This window comes from Atta colombica, unplaced genomic scaffold (assembly GCF_001594045.1).
Source record: "Atta colombica isolate Treedump-2 unplaced genomic scaffold, Acol1.0 scaffold33, whole genome shotgun sequence".
In the NCBI taxonomy this organism is placed as follows: Eukaryota; Metazoa; Arthropoda; class Insecta; order Hymenoptera; family Formicidae; genus Atta; species Atta colombica.
Genome location: NW_017259437.1, coordinates 1387917 through 1397826, shown reverse-complemented (window position 1 = coordinate 1397826; position 9910 = coordinate 1387917).

Here is a 9910-nt window from a genome sequence, read left to right as displayed (position 1 = left end):
CAGTTCATATGCATTTAATGCAAAAAATTTAATAAATATTTATTATATGTATAACGTATTTAATAAAGAATAAATTAAATTTTTTAGTCAAATTTAATACATTTTTTGAGTTACATTGTTTAACTTCATTGTTTTAATTAAATTAATGACATATTGAATAGGAACAATGACGACCTATACAAATGATTAAAAATGAAATTGAGTATAATTTGACATTATGGTTCGTATTCAAAAGTTTTTATTAATAAATGTGCGTTTTTATTAATAAATGGGCTTTTATTTCTGAAATTCTATGGTATAATGTAACGTAAATTATAGATGCTAAATGTGCATTAACAATGTTACAAACGCATACTGAATGTGAGTCTATAAATTTAACAATAACGTAGAATATGTAATTAATGCACTATACATTTTGAATGTTTACAAGATGTGTAAACAACGAAATACCAGCGTATCCATTCACATGATATCACTCCACCATTAAATGTGAATTTCTATTTAGGTCTCTTCGCGGTCGACCATGGGCGGTGTGCAGAGCGGGACTCATAATCTTGGTGAGGCATTATGGATGCAGGAGCGACAGAGACAGAAGTGCCATCGGTAAGTAGTGAAGTCCTTAATAATGCAACGCAGGAAGTGTTCGCTATATGCGAGACACACGAGCGATGTAGATACTCGAGACAAAATTCGGAACATGCAGGAGGTTAATTTTAGCTTCCGAAATGATTCATTTCACTAATAAAGCATCTAAAATTTCATATCTTTCTTATTAATTAATTGCTAGTTATGTCCTCCGGCTTTGTACCGAGTAATATTAAAGACTGATGAAGATGCTCCAATAATTATGTTAGAGAACATTTCTTTATCTGGACCGACAATTCACTAATTATTCAAGCGTCGGAAAAGTTTCAGAATTACGGTAATTTTCCTGTGAATATACAAAATCGAATCTTGTCTCGATTCATTCTTATTCAACGAAATTTCTTTCATAGTTGCAATAATTATGATTGTAGGGTAAAAACAGATAATGAGAATATTTGTTCTTCTAAATTATTCCGATATAAATGTGTATGTTAAGAATTTACGTTAGTTATGTAGAACTCTTGAGAAACATATTATTAGCTATAATGTCTAAATAAAAGTTAATGAAAGTTTCCAAAAATTAAAGCTTCAGTATTAACAAGTGAATTATAATTTTATATATATATATATATTGTAACATTATTTATACATTACTGAAAACGTTTAAATATTAAAGAATTTGAACTTGTAGAAACAGGATTAAGACAACCCTATAATATCTCCACAGAAATAAAAATGAAAATAAACAAAATAAAAATAAATGCTTATATTGAAAAAAAATCGTTGTTACATCCAGTTCGCTATTTTATTATAACGTTTGTTAACAACTTTCAACGATTGCCACTAGAGTACTTTCTTTAAAAAATAAATCTCTATTCTATATCAATAACCCTAACATTACCTGCTTTTATTCTACCTGTATATTTAGTAGTAAACAGACAGATAAAATTTATTCTTCCTGTATGGAATTTCAAAAAGTTCCACTTCTAACACATATATGAACAAAATAGAAAATATTGTGTTTAAAAGCAATATACATACAGCTTTCCTTTGGATTATTCTGTATGATCGCAAAAAACCGAGATAAAATAGTCAATTTAAACTGGGACAAGGTTGCCACGAATAATTTAGAAGATCTTCGGAAAATTTAGCTCGTGCCACTCCGAGCTTCTGCATTTTGAGATCTGAAGTCCCGTTCGTCTCACAGTTTCTCAGACGATGCGTTACAATTAGTAATAGTTAATAGCTAATTACTGCCGTATTGCCACGGTTAGGCAAAGCTTATTAACACAGTTGTGGTCTAATTACGCGACTTTGAACGTTTTTTTTTTTATGAGGAGAGAATTCCCGTTTTATTTTGAGAACCAAATAAAGATTCATGCGCGTTGGTGTTTTGCAATATCATTCAGTTATAAATACTTTCCAACTATGCTGTGTAATCTGTTTCAATTAATCCTGTAAAATTAAAACAAGCGCACACAATCCAGAAAAATTGTATCGACTTATAGCTCTAAGTGTACAAGGTTAATTTTCGCCATAAAAGCTGTCGTTGTAAATAACAATTTTGCAAACCTTTACTTGTTTTGTTAATTTAATTAGAATGCTTCGTGTAAATTTAATGAATGCGGTGCATCTTAAACAGAGCTTCAATAACAAAATTTCTATCTCAGAGTTAAATTGGCGGACTATCTCCTAGATAGATTCAACCTGGTTGTGTTTCCAGATTATCGTGTTTGCTATTACTCAATTAGATTTCATTAGGAGTAATTATACTGTAAAGTAATTCGAACGTATATATGTACATGTATAGTTGTAACGTTACGTTTTAACATGAACATATTTTCAGATAAATATATCTAACAATATTGATATATTATGATAATCGAAAGAAAGACATCAGAAATGTAGTTGCAATAATTAATTCTGAGATAATATCCTCTTTCATGTATGTATAACAATATTGATTTACGATATTTATCAAAGCGATATTAGACAACTATTCAACAGGATCAATCTACGTCAAACAATCCGCGCGATCCATCGAGGTATCGCTAATTAGCGCGCGACTCGCGCGGCAGCGTGATCGTAGTAGCGGAACACCGGATATCCGTCTTTGCGTCCGAATATCTCTCTCTCAGTTTCTCTCCGTTTCCCTCCTTTTCCAACCGTTTCTCCCTGTTCCTCTCTCCTGGTGATACGTACGCACACGTGCATATTACACAAAGGGCTTGACAAGCCGCGTGTGTCTCCTGCACATCGGAAATCACTCGCAACGCGAGGAGAGGACCAACGGTGCGAAGTGTCGTCAGTGCGAAGTGCTGCAGCGACTCGAACCGCGATGTACGTTGTCAAGATTGTCTACTGCCAGGTGACGATGGAGTTCGTCGACCGTGATATGGGAACACCGAGGTAGATTGCAAATGATAGAGACGTTTATTCTAAAAAGACTGTACAGGCGGTTAAATATTTCGTTTTTTAATTCCACTAACGTTTTTAAGATTTTTTAAATTCATTTTGTTCATTTAATCTTATTGCTTTTTTGATAAATTCTCTAAAAAGAAAATAGAAAAGTATGGAAAAAAATTCATAAAAATGGAAAAATATAGGACAGAAATATAAAAAATTTTAGAGAATATCTGTGTCAATATTTTTTATACAGCCTTTTTTAAATGAAGTCTTCGATTTTATTATACAAAATTGTTATATTTTTATTAATAACTTGTTTTATTAAAATAAAAATTTTTTACATTAATGAGTCATCATCATGTTGCAAAAGTGTAGAAAAATAGCTTTATGGGTGTGGGTATTATAATTTAAAATTGCAAGAAATTCCATGCATTATTTGTAAGTTAACTCTCCTCACTAAATATTAGATTATATGCATCAGAAATTATTAAAAAAATTTACCAGGTTAGCACAATATTTTTTTAGAAAAATGTTATCAAAGATATTTTAGATATGTAAAATTTGCATATTTAAAAATTTAATTAATACACATTTTTTACACAATATCTAAACAATTATATACTAATATATTGTTAAAAGAGCAAATCCAAAAAAGTAAAATAAGGCTAATGCCGAGTTTTTGGCAATAGTTTTGAATTTAAAGATATAAATAAATTACGTCTTCTGAACTCTCGATTTGTTGTAAATAACAGATGACAAAAAATTAAATAAAGATTTATACCAATTTAATGATCAACTTTTTATTCAATATCGCAATGGTTGTTTGTAACATGTCATAACGCAACTATTCTACGATATAAACTTAGTCCATCAGCAAAACGAGAGTCCGTAATGACGTCCGCCGTCATCTCAAAATATCACTGGATTATTCTGGGAGTTGTCTCGTTTGCCTCAGTTCTTACTGCAAACCGTCATCAAATTCCGCTTGGTAAAACGTAGACAAGATGTGTTCAAAATGTTTAAAATGGTGCATTAGCGTGGCAATTTGCAACATACGCGTAATTTCACGATCAGCAGAGAAATAGGCTTTTGTAATCACCTTATAACGTAGATAAAGCTCCTTTAAACGTACTGCTTTGATATATTTTGCAACGAGATTTACTTTCATCGTATGAAAATACAAGACTTTTATCATCCGATGTTCATAAGATGAACATCCCGTAAGATGAAATACTCGAAAGGAAATCGTTGATCAGTACAACGAGAAAATCAAGTCCTCATTAAAAAACATTATCAACATATACAGAATTTCCCTTGTGAGAATAGGAACGTGCTCTCTATTGTGTAACTTCCTGTCGGTTCGTGGCCTCGTTTCCTGACCTTTCCATCGTAGCAGAAAAATCACGAAATAATCGGTTCTACTTTCTTATCTTTATTTGTTGTAACAAATAAATAGTATGATTCATTGTCGGTTCATAAAATTTAAATCATTCGTCAAAGTTTCCGTCCAATTGTTCTAACGAGATGCTGACGCGAATATTCGTCAACACGGAGGCTTCATGTGATTGATGAAGTCCTGGACTTTGTTATGCTTTCGACTTAGATACAATTTGCGATTGGCTTCGCGAAGATCCTCTTGCTCTTATGTAATAATAACTTTATTACACAGACAATGTTTTTTTTCACGATGAGCGCATCGTTACGTAAAGAAAGCAACCATCCTTGAAGCGGTAACATTAAAATCGATGGCTAGATTAGGTAAGAGCGATTCTTGGTCCATTCAAGACCCAGTTTTGAATACCTGCTTTGCTATGCTCGCATATATAAATTGCGATAGAAAATGTACATATAAATACAAAAAGCTAATTGTTGATTCGCTAAGCGAGTCTACAATTGTTTAGCTAAAGAAATATTTGTCTAAAAAGATTTCATCATGATGTACTTTTTTATACTATAATACTATAATAAAGAAAATACCTATTTTCTAATTGTCTTTAAAGATCCGAATTCTCTCTCTCTCTCTCTCTCTTAATCACTTAATTGAACGTTTATTAATAATTTAATTAAATTTTGCTATTAAAAAAGTATCGATGAATAAATGAGAGGATCCGTAAATGAAGAAAGATAAATTATATTATGGCAAAAATAATAAAATTTAATGTTCCTTAACAGTGGCATATTAGTATTCCTTCTCATTATTAGTGGAAAGTGAATTAAGCAACTTTAAATTTTTAAATGTCAATGACCGAGGATTAAATTACATACGTATCACTTCACATTACTACTCGCTTTCACGTCACGTTTCTGGTGTAAAGCATCAATTTCTCCGTAGTTCTCTCGCGATAAACTGCGGATCGTCGGCTATGCGGAATCCTTAATGACGTTTCAGGTAATCAAGCTTAATTGATTTCATCTGCGTATCATCGGTTAGTACATAATTGATTCTCAAAGTGTTTCGTGGAAAACGGTGAGAAGCGGAAGAACAATCGGTGAAGAATCATTTCACGTACGAAAGTTTTACAGTTGAATGCAATTATTATATTTGTATAATTGCTTCTACTGATAATTATCATTCGCAATATTTGAAACGAGTACGAATACTGATAAACAAAATAATTATCGATAATAATAATGCTCGAGATATATTATAAATTAATTATCAAAAAGTGTCTTCATTCATTATTTAAAGGTTTGATAATGATATTTTTGATATTTCAACATTTGATATTACGTACATAAATTCAATTATATAAATTACAAGAAATTCATGTTCCAAACAATTGTTAATTTACATTTAAATAAAATTGTATGTCAAAGAAAATTAGAAAATTTCTGCAATAGAATTTGAAAATTTTATCATTACAATATTAGTGAAAAGGAAGACGATAGCGCGCGTCGTACTACTTTTTGCATAGCGAATCACTGCGACCAGGTGCGTCAAAGAACGAAGGCAGGTGAACTTGGGGGGTCACTCAATTCGTGTGCACTGCATTCAATTGTACCCAGTATACACATTTTGTTTCACACGGTGAAGTCCCTCGACAACCTTATGATTCATCGGTTGAAAACCGTGCAGAGGGGATGGAATGACCGTGGTTGTTTGCGCCTTTTTTGACTTGATATCCCAGTATATCGGTTGCATTCAACGACAAACTCGGGATGTCGTTCAATCACAATTTCTATTGTGCGCGCATATCCTGTGCGAAGAGAAATAATTCTTTACCGATTTATTGAGTATATCCTCGATCCGGAAAGGACGCTCAGGAAATTGTGCACGCTTCAGGTAAATTACGTCAAAAGCAAAACAAAAAAATTAATGTATATTAAAATTAGAAATGGATGAATCAAGCATTTGTGAAATCGAATCAAATCGAATTTGAAATCTTTACGATGAATTGAACAGAATCGAATTTCTGTGATTTGAAAACGAATTGAATTCTCTGGATTTACATTAAAAGCTAGAAAAAAAGAGAAAACATTATGTTAAAAAATTAATCATTTTCAATTTAGAGGTATCCAAACATAAACAATATGACAAAAGTGTATTATAAAAAGAATCTTATTTTTTATTAGAAAGTATTTTTATCAGCGTGTATAATTTTTGTGCTACTTATTCATAGACAAAACTGTTCAGTGACTCTTTATTTGATTTCAGAAAAATAATGCTATATATATTTTTTAAAAGTCATTTTCTCTAAGTAAATGTAATTAAATAAATTTGTCTCAGATCTGTGATACGCGCCGATTACTTTCGGGTGCAATACAATAACTGAAATAATAATCTTCCCAAATTAATCTTGATTGTTTATTTAATGCTACTAGCATCTTAAAACCTGTATAAAATAAGAAAATAATAATAATGTAATCTTCTTACAGACTTTTCCAAAATCAATAATTCGAAAACGAGGGCGAATGAGAATCAGCGTGATAATTAATACGCAAGATGTAATCATAAATCTTTATTCTATTTATTTTATTAATTACCATGCTAACTCTTATTCGCTCTGGTTTTTGGATTTTTTGATTAAGAAAATAATCTTCCAAAATTTGCATGGCTGACTGCATTTCGCTGTTTCTATTCATCTTGATCCACAATCAAAAAATATTTGAAGATACTTCTGAAAATATTTAGATTCTTTCCGTAAATAAGTTCTTGCACGAGTTTTTCAAATGTAATATTTCATAGTATTAAAATCATTAATCAAGCTTTCTCTTAACATGAGATTGGCAAACATTAAAAATTTATATAGTTAAAAACTTCTTTACGTTTCAAAATTCTAGTGATAGTGTCGCATGTATACTTTAAAGTTCCTCGGGGAACTTTTAGTTCCGTTTCTCGGTGAGGTTAGTTTCGCTGAATTAGTGTTTCATTTTCTATTCTGTTCTTGTTTTATACTCTGTTCTACTTTACTTTATATTGTATTTTATTAACATTAATTATCTTAGAAATTGATTGATCAGTTGATTCGCAATACTTTGGAAACATATCATATATTATATATTGTATCTATACAAATATTTTTTTAAATTCGATCCAAAGATGATTCTTTGAGAGAAAACACAAAAAAGCGAGTATTAAAAGCGAGTACATTAAGCCATCAGAGAAAGCGTACAATACATTAAAACGCCACTCGAATGCTGCGTCGTTAAAATTACATGCCACGAGCACCATTATAATCGTTCCGTGCTCAAAAGTATGATCGGATCTCCACGAATATGCTGCAATAGATCCGTATCATTCGTTCATGAATATAAATGATATTTTTTACTTTTTTATTTGCTTTTTCTTACTTTTGTTTATGTTAAACTTAATTACGTGATTAGCTACTTATATTCGAAGAAGTAATGTTTCCTTTAATTTTGTTGTATTGAGATATCAATATTGAAGGGCAGCTATTACGACCAACAAGATATGAAAAGAAATGGCTTTTAAGTAATTTCAAATATTCCTAAATGCATCACGCCTTGTGGATAATACTCTTCGATAGAATTGACAAACCATTACTCTTATCCAATGTCTTGATAGTGTAAAGGAATATAAAAAGTTTATTCTCTTTCTCTAAACTTTAAGGAGAATTTCGTTAGAATTTCCCAAATGGCTTTCATATCGAAACTTTGTTCAGAGGTAAAAGGATTTTATCTCGATAAGAGCTGAATTTTTCCGAATGTTTGATATTCAACACTTGTTCTGCTCGCGAAAAAAACAATCGATTTTTCGTAATCCATTCTCGCTACGTCAAAGTTAATACAGTAAAAGTTCGAGGAAACGTGTTGCAATTCTGCAATTCTTCGACTTGAAACTTCGAGTAAAAGTTCGCGCAAAGTGCGAACGTACTTTTTTCAATTGGTACAAGGATTCTTAAGCTTCACTTAATGTAAGATTAACTTTAATAACGATTTAACTTATTGCTTATTCAGATGTATAAAAACACATATACAAAAATTGGAGTAAGTAAATAATTTTGAACGGTAGTATAAATTATTTCCTTCATTTCTTTTTTAAAGCATATTTAAATTAAAAAAATTATTTAGTGCATAGATTTAAGATTAAAGACAATAAAAATAATTTTAACGGTAATATAAAACAAAAATGACATATTTATATTAAATATTAATTAAATACAACATAGATATTAATTATATTGATCATTAAAATTGCAACAATAAAAAAAACGTATCATATTGAATAAAAATTTAAGTTTGTAGAATAGATTCATGATAGAAATTTTCTAGTAAAAGATTAGATGTCCTAAAATATATCCTAAATATGGCAGACCAAAGATAAAATGAAATAGATATCCATGCATTTCATTATATCTTATACGTCTATCTTATTTTATATCTTAAGCATCATTCTGAAAATGGTGGACCAAGCGAATTAATCAAAAGTTGTCTAAATGATGTCCAATCTCTTGCTTGAGGATCTCTTGCTTGAGATCACAATAGAATATGAAAATGAATATTTTTATACTTCCAGTAAAAATATCAAGTCATACTTCTAAATCCTATTTATCATAAATAATCTGCTGAATAAACCACGTTAATATCCTTCTTGGTATTGCAATTTTAATAGTGTAAATGTTAAGGCGTTTGGTATTTTCTGGGCATATTCATCATAATTATTTTAGCGCGGGAGGTAAATTAATCAGGAAAGAAACCAAGAAGTTGAACTATCTTAGATAGCTATCTAACTATACAGTATCCACAATTGCGTGCACGCAAGCGATCCCTAAACCAACTATGATCACTTTCTTCCTCGCGGTTTTGCTGTACATTGGTCAACTTGGAACACAAAACGGAATCCTATGTGGCTCACAATGCTCTCATTTCTCTCAAAAGAAAATTGCGATAATAAGTGAATTTCGCACCGTTAATAAATGGTCCACAATAAAATGTGTTATTTCGCGATATTAGCTTCTGTCATTTTATGAGATTTGGCAAGTCGTTTATTTTCATTCATATATTTTATAATATGGAGCAATAAAATTTTAACTTTAGTTTTATTTGAACATTTAACAAAATTGTAAATCTCAATAAATAAGATTTAAAAAAGATTGATTCTATTTTCGTACAATAATTTGCCATTATAATTTAACATTTAACATTTAAAAAATGGAGCTTGCGCAGAAGATATGTACAATGGTAATTTTATTATCGTATCTTTTGTTAATTATCTAAGTTGCTTGCATCTTTTTATGATGATGTTTCTAGTGCTAATTGAAGCTCTAGTGCTAACTTCAGTGAATCACGAGAGACCTGCATTAACCACGATGAGAAACAATAGTAGTTGAAAACTATTAAACTTGCATAGATTCTCGTTTCTCATGTAATTTTATTGTTGTAATAAGTAAATTACTTCTAAATGATTAAAATTATTATCGTACAATGTATCGTAAAATGTAGTGACAAAATATAATTC